Raw genomic sequence first — 13,500 nt, forward strand, 5'->3', positions numbered from 1 at the left:
TAGGCAACTCGGTTGTCAGCTGAATCTCTGAAATTTAGGAATTTGAACCGCTTTATCTGGAAAGGCCATGATACTGCCACAGTATACGTAGCACTCATAAGAAGTAGCTTATTATGGTTTCCCTCCTATTCAAGAGACTGACAAGAGAAAAGCACAGCACAAGCTCATTCATACATGTTCCTTAGGAGTACAAGGATGCATTGCATATTCTGTCTTCAGAACCAGTCAAGCAGAAAGCACCAGCAATTACTTTCACAAGAGTTATAGAAGAGTGATTTTGGGCTTAAGGGTCATTTTAAGGCACAGCTATATAATCAGATTTAGATGGTCATAAGTTAACTCCACGTTTTATGTCACCTCAGGTTCGCAGTGCATTTAGACACATTATCACAGGATAACATTTGAACTAAAAATTCACACCTCTCAGTTTATTCATGCAGGCTCAGTACATGGCAAGCTTGGCTATGATCCAAGCTGGAACTGGCCTGTGCTTCAGATTCTTGGGCAGACATGGCATTAGATACTAACCTTTGAGTATTTAAGTATATTCAGACCTGTGGTGAGCCCCTCACTGCAAGATCACCACAAATTTGGTACATTGAAACATCAGGCAACAAAAGACACAAGAAGCACTGAGAGAGCATATCTATGTAGAAACACATATTCACGTTTTGACAGTCCATTTTTGACAAAAGAGAAGTTGCCTTTTATTAAGAGATCTAAACAAAAAATGGTAATTTTTCCAACAGCTTAATGTTCTGTAAATATCAGTTTCCTGACCAATTTCCTTAAAAAAGTTCAGACAATCCTATTACTCAAGTGATCTCTGCATTTAGCCTCCTTTTAACTTCTCCACTGCAGCATTTTTGTAGGAATTGACCATAATAAACATGATTATGGATGCAGTTTACACAGGTATAGTTCCTGATATAACTTATCCATTTGGTGGTTAGCTATTCTTTTAGACTAGATACTGCCAGATGACTGAGCGAGTACTTTGAGCTTCTTCCTGACGTGCCTCTTGTGTGTATGCGTCATGTCTGGTAAAAACTGTAGTGTCCACTGAGAAAAGAAGACATGTAGCAGATGCTCGACTGCATTTCTTTTCCTGCTTGACTGCAGTGACTGCTCTGAGAAGTAAACAATCCACTCGGTGAAACAAACTGCTGCAAATGCTCACTAAGGGTTGTATCATTTGATTATTACCTTGCTTATTCTCTTTCCCTAAACAGGTTTATTTAAATTCCCCTGCCAATCTATGTACTCCTGAATTTTTATCAGCTATATCTCATCTCTCCAGGCACAGCCCACACTTCCTATTGCTCCAAGACTGTTTTATCTATACATAGGATAGGATTTTTTGTTTGTTTTTGTAAGATACTTATTCTTGGAATTAGTTCCTGCTTTTTTACTAAGGGATGGCATGTTTTATAAAGTATTCAGTCTCTAAATCAGACAGTGAGAGAAAAAAGTATGATGTCTCCCATTTTCAGATTTGAAAGGGCAACTAATGTCAGAAAACAAGATAAAAAAGGTGACCTTAAAACAATCTGGTTCATGAAGACACTGCCTTTTAATCTCAATGTCCAATTTATGTCAGTGCACATGCAGGGTGAAGACTGCAAAGTAAGACTAATGAGTATGGCAGAAACATATGCAGTAATTCACCATCATAACAAAGCATAGCACAATTATCAAGAATTTCCTGTAGACTTGCCATGATTACATGGAAACAAATTGTTTCGTCTGCTCAGTTAGAAGTGCAAGAATGCTGAACCAAAACCCAGAACGGGATTGTTGCCACCTACATGCACAAATCATCCTTTTAGCATACAACAAATGTACAGTTCGTCTTTTGTTTTGGGTTTGAACACTGAAATTGCAGTCATTCAGTGCATGGCCAAATGGGTCTCCATGTTCTGCAGCAGGACACATCACAAAAACTATGAGAAGAAGAGGCAGTTGGCTGCAGGGTTAAAGGAGTTAATGGATGTAATCACGATACCTTTTTCATGCTTGCCAAAGACTTTATTGAAGCAAAAATTTCAAGTAGGAATGGAAGGAAGGGAAACCTTTAATTAGTTGGAATTTACTTACTTAAAAAAACCTCATCTCTGCTGGGTGTATCTTCCTGAGAAAACACTAACATCAGCATCACTTTGTGAGTAATTGGGTTTGGTCCTGCTCCTGGTGTTCAGCTACCTGGAGTACAGTTTAGGCTGCTGTTTATTTGACTCTCCTCCCTGAGGACCACTCTTCTGTAGGAGAATTAAAGCTATGCAATGCTTACACAGACATTTCTTGCACTTCTGCTGGAGAACAAGACCCATTCTGAGTAAGCACTAATAATAGACAACACTGCAAGTAGCTGCTTGGGGCTCACATGCCTGAGAGACATAATATTAAAGAAGAAGTAAGTCACTGCTGAAAGGAGCAGATAGATTGCATTTGCTATCACAGAGCTCTACTGTGTTTCAGTGATCATGCCACTTAGGTAAAGTGGGACTCTGAGAGCTAAAGTCTAATTAAAATAAGTGGGCGTTACATAACCATGCTCAGAAGGCAAATTTTCTGCAATATTCCTTTGTGACTAGAAGCTGCCTTTCTTTAAAGCATTTATACAGCTCAAGCTCTAACAATTTAATGGTTGGAAGATAATAAGGAGATAAACTAGATTTTGGTACACAGCAGTCAAATTAATTCCAGGGGTATATGTAACTCTTAGCACTTAAGTCCCATAACCACATCATGACCCATATCAATTGTAAGGTCCTAGTTTTTCAGGGAAGGTTGGATAGCACGCATCACACAACCCCTTTTTAGAAGATGACATCATGCATCATGACAAAAGTCATGTTTCAGGGAATACCTTAGCTCCACCAGGGTATCCACTATGGCCAGGGCTGCATTGCTGAGGCTCCAGGGATGCATCTGGCCCAGGGAGTGAATTTAACCTTCCTGTCCTTTCTTTTGTTTTGTTTTAAGTGGTTTTCCTCTGTTGCTTTCATGTTTTTCTTCCTCACATCATTTCCTTTATTGCTCTTGTTTTTTCTCCTTTTTCTCTCTCTCTCCTGGTTACTTCTAGATTAGCTCCAGGATGGGAGGTCCCATGGGGAGCCCCACTTGGCCCCTTTCTGCTAAATACAGCAGCCAGTCTTGGCAAAGTGAAGACATTCTTATCAGAAGCAATGGCGAACACTGCTGGGAGGGTCTGCTTTGGGTGTCACAGGTTGGTGATAGTTTATCACACTACTGCAGTCCAGGTAACAGTGCAGCCACTGTGCTCTGCCAGCACTTCTCTGAATTACACCCATGAAGGAACCACGTAAGGTACAAAGAGCTAAGTTGACTCACTGTGTCAGAGCCTGGTTTGCCAGCATTGCTTTCTTAAGGAATGCTGCACAAGACTCAGTCTCCAGTGAGGGGGAGCCTGCTGCAATCAACCTTATGGAGGAAAATATGTCAGCCTCAAATTAATTTCACTGTATGAATGAATTCTGCCAAGTTCCTGGAATTTTCACAAACCAGTTTAACCTACCCTTAATTTACTGATCTACTTTTTAAAATGTAAACAACTTTCAAATAAGATTTTATTGCATTTGAATATAATTCTTGTCATGTTCTGTACTTTTCTGCTTCATTTCCAAAGAATGTTGTGATGATTAACTCATGCATTATGTGATGCCATGTGCAATGCTCCCTTGTGACAATAACTCAAATTGTTATTTTCATGCTATCTTCCTGTCTCTCACTCTTGTTTTATTTGTACTCTATCCTTTTACTCATTTGAACAGAAATGTTTTCCAGAATATATTTCTGTCTCCTTTTGCCAACTGGCTGCCAGCTCACAGTCTAGAACAACGGGTAAGTGAAAGCATCCAGCTACCACAGCTTTGTTTCCAGTTGCTACAGAGCTCACTTTCCCAGGAATTCTCCTGGACCTTCATCTGCAGACCTCAGTCACTCATCAAAACATCAGCAAGTTGTATGTGAGCTCTTTGAATGCCTGGCTAGCCAATGAGGCATACAGCAAGGGTTTAGTTCAAACAAGCAACGACCAAGCTCCTAGCTTTACAACTTTGTTATATTCAAAATAAGATGCAGCACTTCTTAACCTTCATTCTGGACATCAATAGAGAAAGAGAGCTTCTGGACATTAATTGATCACGTACTGGATTGGAAATTATTTTTTAGAATATCAATTATTCTTAACCTGAATAAAGATGCAGATAGATCCATCTCATTTTACCATTTGAATAGAAGAAATAGGGCTAAAATTTTAAAGTCCCATAATTCTGACAGTGACGTAGGAACTCGTGTAACATGCATGGAGAAGCTACAGCAAGTGAAAATCCTGAAAAATCTAGGAGAGAAGAAGCTGACAGCAGAAGACATGCAATCAAGGGAAATTTGAGGATTTTTTTGAAATCTAGTTGTCCTTGATCACACCAGTAGCAGCCTGTTACTGTTCACAAACTCCATATCCCAAATCTATCTAGAAAATGGTAAGAAAACTGAAGATAGGAAAATTCAGCTGTCAGGAGCAGGCACAGATTAATCACCTATTTTCCACCAAGTGTTCCAACAAAGGAGTAACCAGAATAAAACCAGGAAAGTCTATGCAAATAGATGTTTGAGGTTAATAGCTCTTGTAAGCCTATCCAGGGCTGGCACTAGGAAACTCTGTCATCCCATAACAAGAAATACAGTCAAAAATGATTAATTAAGAGTATTAAGTCCCCCCCCCTTGTGAGGGCAGAACTGTTCTCAAAATACTTTAAGCAGTAGTTCTAGTTTAGCTTTAAATACACGAAACAATGGCTTTACTATTCCTTGTCTTGAAATCTATCCAAGTTTAGAATTCAGTATCCAGTCCTCAGTGGCTTTTGCTGTTCTCTACTTTCAGTTGAGATATATACAACAGAAAAGTGTAATTTACATTAGGTGGCCCTATATGAGTGTGCTGAATCAGTAAAAATGTTTTCTTTTCTGCATATAGAGGCTATATGGATGCAGCCTCAACAGCTGCCAGACATTAGGATGGAAAAGGCCTTAGTCTTTCACATCACAACCTGATCACCTGTTCTTTTATCCTATTAATCCCACAGAGAGAACACCCCAAGGAACATCCCCAGTCAGACTGTTCCTCCTTGCTGTCAAGGTCACTTGTGGACGTTAGTAGATATTCATCCTTAGTCAGTAAACTGAAAGACATTTCACTTTCTTTGTACATCCTCATCTAATAATGCTTCTCTCTGAATTGCCTCCAGTTCACTGCACTGTTAATTAACTTTTATGCACTACCAGAGATGAATGCATCTCAGCAGTGACTTAAGTGATTTCCCTACAGCTTGTGTTTCAGTTTCCATTCATAAAACACTTCAACCTATATTAGTCAAATTTTTCTCCCCTTGTAATGCTTTTGCATTTCCATAGTATCTCTATGTATGTAAAGTAAAAAAAGGTCAGAGAAACAGAGGAAGTAAAAATTTAAATACCACTATTTGTCTTTGCCTGAAATACTCAGTTAGGGAAAAAAAAAATTCTCTGTTTGTCAGCTCTGTACTTTCTATGAGTCATTTGCATTATAAACAACAATATCTGAGCCTTGCCTTAAATAACAATATAAGAGGAGCTTAGTTGTTTAGAATATTGTTTTCAGCCAAAGATTCATGTTAAAAAAAACCAAAACAACTCAAACCATGTAAGCATTACAAAACATGTCACTGTAGCAAGGATTTCTTTAACAGCCTGCAAACAGCACACAGCTTTTCCTGCACGTTTTAAGTTCACCTTATTATTAGAGAGACCATTTGCAAGAGTAAACAGTTCATACACTGTCTGAACCTCTTAGCATTACAATGAACATGGATATAAAATTATTTAGTTATATAATAGCAGAATATGTCTGACTTACACAAATGTTGAATCATTTAGAGTTTAAAGCAGAGGTTTCCCAAACTGGTGGTCTACAGACTTCTGTCAGTGGTCTGCAGCTGAAGGTTTATGGCTGTCTGGGTACACAGTATTCATTTCCTATGGATAGTGGGGAGAGAAGAGATTAATAACAAACAAATTGAATAAGAAAAAATACATCATTTTATCAACAGCAGTAAAACATTTTTTGTTAAAGGAAGTAGCCCTACAATTTCTGTTAATAACTTTTGCATTTTATTACAATTTTGTCAAACAGGTTGTTTGTACTGAAATTTTCTTTATCAGACTGTTTCCTCTTTTCCAACCAAGTCATGGGAAAAAGACTACACAAGATGCTATTTACAGGATATTTGCAACAGGCAAAATACCATGAACTCAAAAAAAGGTAAAAAAGAGAATTGTCATCTAGCTTAGGAAGCCTGATGACACTCATGATGGCTAAAATGCAAAAAGTGAATGTACAAGAATTTAAGCAAGAAAAGGGAGGTAAACAATTAAAACTTAATATTTTGGGACAAAATCAGGAAAGACATAACCATCTGGTGCTCAAAGACTTCACGAAGAGGGATACTACAGGTCCATGAGCCTGCAAAAGGAAGATCAATGAAAACATGGGTGTGCTGAAGGGCAGAGAACTTGCACTGAAAAGGTTAAATGCCTTTCTTGCCTTTGTCTTCACAGGTAAAAGCTGCTCCTGGACCTTTGTGTTTCTGCAAAGAAGAGGAGCAATCATCAGCAGGGGAGCAGTAGTCCAGGAACTGCCTACAGACTGGACATACTCAGTGTAAGGGGCTCCTTTAGTTGTCCACAGAGATCTCTAGCATGACTGTGAGGTTACTGCCCATCACCTGGGGAAAACTGCAGCAATCAGAGGAGGGCCCTAATGAGTGTAAACAAGGCTAACATATGTCCATTTTAGGGAAATGATGGCTACAACAGATACCAAGCCACAATCCAATACATAGGGACCCTAATAAACTCAGGAAACAGGACAGCAGAAACCTCATGAAGTTCATCAAAGTATCACCTTGGAGTTCTAAGCAAAATAAATTAATATCTTTTTGGCCCATTTTGGGGTAAAAACATGATTGGTTTTAGGATAGGCCCAAGAATGTTTTTTAAACAAATAAAATGTTCAATATTTATGTTTTGTCCTACTCTAGGTAAAACATGTCATATTTCAGTACACATAATTTCCATAAACAGTTGCAATGCTCAAGAATCGGTCCATATATATTTCTTTCCCATGGGCCTCCTTGTTTGACACATCATGTTACAGAATCCCCACTGTAGCAGTTGCTGAATTTGGCACATTATTATATATAGATACAGAAAACCTTTGGCCATGGTTTTGTTAGACCTGCCTCTGTGACTGTCACAATTCCCCTTTATTCTTCTGTCATTGTCTGCTCATCTTATTTAACGTCATCATTCTAATTTCCATGCTAATAAACTCACATTAAAAGCCACAGATAAAAAGAGGAACCAACATGTACTACTACACAGAAAATATACCTTCAAACTGCTGTCTTGCTGTCTCAAAAACACATTTCAAATTACGTTTTCTTTCTTTTTTTAAACTAGTGATGGCTAAAATCAAGTTCAGGAATACATTCAAGAATATTTTTTTATTAAAACATAAAAAATTTCCACTGCCACAAAGTGGAGACTCAATTGCTCAACAATCACAACCAATTCCAAACTTTCTCAGGTCTAATGAAATCTCTGCTTTAACTGTATTAGTTATCCAAGTAGTACAACTTGCACTGCAGGATATAAAAGATTCATGTCAGTAGAGATTTAAGCTCAGAGAAGTAGAACAATACTTGATGGTTAGTGAACTGCATTGGAATATTCCTTAAAGCAATTTCTCTTTTTCTATGTCTATGTTACAATATATTTTATTTCATCCAAGCCAAGTGAAAACTTCAAATACTTAAACAAGTTAGGGGTTTACTGCTACTCCAAAACTCAAGAAGAACTTGTGGACATCCACACTTGTTTCATAGAGAAACTGCTTTCAGAAAAGCAAGAAATTTTGATATTTGCTGATTAGCCCTAAACGTATAAGGAATAATGAAAAAGAACAACTCTAATGAAAGCAGCGGATTAAGTAGGAAGAACCTTTCCAGAAGTGTAATTTTGGATGCTGAAATACACTGTAGTGAGAAGGAACCTGCATGAAAGATACACTGCAGTTCTTTCCAAAGCCTCTGTTTTAGTTTTCACCTAGTGAGACAACAGTGAACAATGGAACAATGGAAACAATAATTATATTGGCGTCCCGTATTTCTATCTTTAAGTAGTTTTTCCTCTCAAATATGTAATTCTAATGCTGCATTCTCTGAATATTTTAAGCTTGATTATTGAGCTCCTGCAACCTATTTTATACTGTTTGTGCCAGGCAATAACCCTAAAGAAGGAAAACAAGCTAATACTTGGAGAGGTGCTGTGAGAATAGCTACCTACCCACATGTACATAACCAGAATTCACAGTGCCATCTATGAAATCTAATGCTTAGGAAAGTACAAAAACTTTGATTCAACCATCAGTCTGTTGTCTGAGTTCACCACAAATTTTCAATTTACTCCAGTTACCTTAGTGTCCACAGGAAAAAAAACTTGTATTCAATTGACACCTCCCATTTTTTACACTCTTCAGATTGTTGCGCAGCTTAGGCTTACATACAGTGAGGTCAGGCAGATCAAATCTGGCAAAATTGGGGCTTTCTGCCAGATTTGATAGACAACATCATTCCTTTCAGAGCAAACAATTCTGTCTTCTCAAGCCTGTGGATTTCCTTTCATTGTCTATCATTTTGCTTTTCACACATATCATACTTACCCATGTATATTTTCACCTAACCATACTTGCTTGGGCTACAAGCACATGTCCTGCTTCAACCTCACTCTATTTTTATCCCTATTCCATGTTGTTAGCAGCTGCCTGTTGGGACTACTGTTCCCACTGTAACTCCAAACCTGTTTTGGTACACACAGCTCCCTGTTTCTCCCACCTTCAAAAATCCAGCATGTTCCTATGATAGTTTATGCTGCCACAAGGATTTGTGCAGCCCCACACCAAACCATGTCAGGGAATCAATGTAAATCAAAGTTTAACAGGCAGAAAAGCAGTGAGACTCTTTCTTCAACAGTGATGGATTATGTCATCTTCAGCTACTTATATTACTATGGCATCAGCATTAAGAACTCTAGCTTCAGGAATTCTGACCAGCTCTGATGCATGAACAATTAATGTTCTAAATATCCCTTAACATACCAATCTTGTTCGAGATCACAATGTCTGGAGCAGGAAAGTTTAATCCTCCCCAGCTTCAGCCTATCTGCAAGCAGTCCAACTTTTTATTCCCAGGACATGTCTGGGAAGCATCACAGCATGTTAGCTCAGAGACAGCAACCTCTTCTCTGTCATTGCCTTCTCCAGTGGGGAGTGTGATGTATCCAAGACTTGGGATCCCTGGTTCAGCTTAACCTGAAACACCTCAGGAGCTTCTCCCATGGGTTCTCTTTTCTTATGCATCCCTTATGCTCTCTGTTCTTCTGTGAGCAGCAATTTTTAAACACTGTTGAGACAGACAAGAGTTACAGGCCATTTTATTTTTGAGATTGGTGTGGATGGACAGAAGAGAGACATAAATTTCAATCTTTCTCTAGACTTCATTTTTGTTCTTTAACAGTTTAGTCTCCTAGTTTAAATAGATAGATAGGCAATTTGAACTTGAAGCATCTGTTGTCTCAGGAAAAGCATGATCATCATCCCTCTAAGTATTCTGCTCATGTGTAGTGATCCATACCAGGCCTTATACTTTGGAAGGTTTGTAGTTCGAAATGTTAATTAACAGTTATAGTCCATTTCCATATGTCTTCCTCTAAAGGTTACTGCAACAACATTTCCTGAATATCCTTTAACAATTTAATGGTAGCCTGGCAGTGGTATCATGACAAATAAATTTAACTGACATACAGGTTGCAGTGGCAGAATACAAAGTATAATAAAGCAATGTACTTATTATAGAAATGTGACATGAAAAACATTGACCTGTGGTCCCAAGTAATTTTCATAAGACAAAAGCTTTCATGGTAATAAAAAAAATCAGTCAATGTTCTGAAAGACTGATATAATAAACCATCAGGAAAGCTATTCATCTGTGTTAACTCCATTTAGCAAAAGAGGAGTCATTATTATTCAAACTTTGTACTTAAAGTTTGGTGATAACTTTAGCTGCACTATGACAAAGTAGCCTTCTTGATTAATAGGAGATACCTCCAGAAATGGCAGTGGGACTCAACATGGAAACATATGCTACCTTTCTGATCATATTGAACAAAACCAGTTTGACATTAGGAGCACAGGACTGGACTTAAATGACAGAATATTAATCACAGAGAAGCTACAAATAGTGCAGTGGCCCTGCATGAAACATTGCCATATCCAAGACTTCATATATTGACAAGCAACTAGAACATGAGGAGGATGGAAGAGGGGTCAGGAGTGCAAATAATTTTTATGGGAAGGAGAAAAAGAAAGGAAAAAAGTTCTTTCAGTCCATGAATCCCAAACTGATTCTCAACAAATGCATACTACACTGCTTTTCGAGAGAAACAAAATTGTGCTTTACAGTTTTATTTTCAAGGTGAAGAAGTTGTATTGCTATAGCCACTGAGAAAGAGAGCAATTAAGTGAATTACAAGCAGTTTGAGGTAAAGGTAGGAAAGAACCACAGGTTATCATTATAAACTGTGCTTTCTAGACATAAGTTCATCCTTACACACACACTCAGCAGACATCATTTCTTGAGGAGCTGAAATGTCATAATGATTCTTTTCTTTATGAGCCTCACTCATTTGCAAGCATCTTTGTGGTTATAAATGAGACAGTATTTGGAAATATCAGGGTACCAAATAACTAGCTGGGAGTTTTTCAGAATACCAAGAAGATCTCCTTTTTATCCACTCCTTTCCTTACCCTGCACTGAATTTTGGAGACTTTACACACTTAACAAACCAGTTTTGTCTTTATCTATACCACAAGCAACTCCACCTAAACCCAGTCAGGGTTTTTTTCCAATTGCACAAGGTCCACTCAAGTATGCATAAAAGCCAAACACAGACTGTCAGCTGAGATTCTGTGGAATATACCACAAAAAGTTGTGAACTGTTTATTTGAGAAGGGATAAATAGGCATGCAGTGCAGAATAGAAAAGCAGAAAAAAGGAGGTAAATGAAAGGAATGGATTATACAGGCAGAGCTGAAAAAGGCATTACAGATAAAGATGTGCAACATCTCTGCCTGATTAACAAAATATAAGGTAGTCAATCTATGACTGAATCTTGCAAAAAACAAGGGTGTTTGAAAGTTCTTCAGAGGACTTTTTCCTGCTGATGCAACATGAATGGTTAATTATGATGAACATAATACGGAGGGATTCCACTTGAATTCAGATCTACCAGGCACCACACAAGCAAATTGGTAGACAATTTCATGCCCTGTCATCTTAAGATATGAAATGATAGGGGTAGACAATGAAACAGATCTGAGAAAAAAAATTAGACAATACCCGTGTTATTTGATCTGTGTTTAAAACAAGATTGTCAATAAGCCTCCCAAGACTTCCAAGAACAGCAGCAGGTGCCACATTAAAATATATCATAGTAAGAAAATTAAGGACTTCACCCCCCAGAGAAGACAAAGCACTCAGGTATTCTGGACTGCAGGGAAAAATCCAGTCTCAGCAAAGATGAAAAAACTACTATCCATCTTTAACCAAGTGTAATATTTAATAGTGACTGCTCTTTAAAATCTGAATGACTTTTCAAGGGGAAATTTTAAATACTCTAGTATTTTTTCATATCATACATCTTTAAAAAATAAAATTAAACTTCCATTGCAACTGAATTTACATAATCTAGATAACAACTGTAGTTTCAATTCCCTAGGAAGAATGAATATAAAAAAGCATCGTCTGATTGCAAAAGAAGTTTCCTTTAAGAACTAGTTACTCATACTATTTATTAAAACATTTTATATACTTATATCAGTTACTACCACTTGGATACAATTAGGAAATCCTGTACTTATTTATGGCCATTATTCAACTTTTCATGAAAAAGGTAATTTATCATAAGCATTACAAGCTTATGATAAATTAACCTTCAAAGGGACTCTTCAGACTTACAAAAATAACATATCATCCTTATTTTTAAGCCTCAAATTGTGCAGCTGATATGAAATAAAAACAAAACACAAAGAAAAACCAAACCAAACATCCCAATATGATATTTTGTCTAACCTTTATAAGAGGCTAGTTGAATGGTTTTTTCTCTTACTGTCACTCTTAGATCAGCTCCTTGTTACAGATTTGAACATGAGCAGTGAACAGAGAACAGCAGAGGGGCATCTGCCATTCCTCAGCCTACATCCCATGCTGTGCCTTTCATGTAAGTTCAGCAGAGAAGCTCCCATCAAGAAAGAGAGAATGCAATGATATTTTTGTATTTCTTTGAAGCCAATTGGCTGAGTTGCTCAGTTGCTTATAGCCTACATAAACTCCAGGGGGCTGGTTCTTGTGGTTTTCTTGCTAAAGAAAAGAAGTGGTGTGCCTTCTTCCCAAAGGTCAGCCCTGCATCCTGTTCCTGGCTCTCCAAACTCATTATCTCTCTGTGCAACATCTTGTCCCATATTCTTTCTGCTCTTTCTTCCCCATAACATAAGCACCCCCAGGCTCAATCTTGTGGGCAGCAGGATCTGGTTTTTTACAGTGCTAAGAAACCTTGAATCAGCTTAATTTAGAAATATTTCTCTACAGCTTTCTCCAAAGGGAGCAAATAGGGTGTGTGATCAGACACACTCTTTCTCTATTCTCCAAAATGAAAAAAATACATAGAAGGGTGAAGTAGATCTCCTTTATCACTACTGTCACAGCAACTTAGGGAAACTGTATAGACAAACAGAATGTAGACTAACAGTGAATCACTTTGCTCTGGAAGGAATTATTCTCTCTTGATATCACCTGGAAAGAGAGGCAAAAAGGTCTCATAAAGTCAGATAATCAGAAATAAATTTAACAAGATAAAGCAGATGGATGCTTGTCTTGCCATTTTATTGTTTTAGCTTTTAACTTCTGCACAAAGACCTCTGCAAAACCTCAGAAAATTCAGCCAAGGATAGTATGGCTGTTGACTCCATTAAAGGAGTACAAAGATTGTAATGCATTGAAGAGTTTCAAATCCCCAGTCTCCTAGATGTTTTGCAGATAGGGAGAGCAGCAGTGGGACATCCTCTCTCCAGGCAGTAGCTCCTAGAAGGTGATCACAGTACCATGGCCCCAGTCACAGTCATTCTGCAGAGATGACTTTCACTGCTTTTCCAAAAACACTTCTCAAGAAAAACCACTCTTCTTTGCCATAACATAAGCCTTTGTAAGAACTCACAAGTGAGTTAGTCAAAACTACCCACGGTTACAGCATAGGCCCTCTGCACATTTGTGAAGTGCAACGGGAAAGAAGTAGCCACTGCCATAATTAATATATTTATCTAACATA

The 13,500-nt window shown here is 37.9% G+C and overlaps 1 long non-coding RNA gene across 2 annotated transcripts in view; it reads right to left on the reverse strand.

Annotated features, from left to right (window-relative positions):
• Nucleotides 1-13,500, reverse strand: part of LOC125327551 — a 93,230-nt gene that overhangs the window by 62,377 nt on the left and 17,353 nt on the right. For both annotated transcript variants that reach the window (XR_007204303.1, XR_007204304.1), the window contains exon 2: nucleotides 5,918-6,036. This is a non-coding gene — a long non-coding RNA (uncharacterized LOC125327551). The remainder of the gene's footprint in view (nucleotides 1-5,917; nucleotides 6,037-13,500) is intronic.

The sequence above is a fragment of the Corvus hawaiiensis genome, chromosome 6 (genome assembly GCF_020740725.1).
Source record: "Corvus hawaiiensis isolate bCorHaw1 chromosome 6, bCorHaw1.pri.cur, whole genome shotgun sequence".
NCBI lineage: Eukaryota > Metazoa > Chordata > Aves > Passeriformes > Corvidae > Corvus > Corvus hawaiiensis.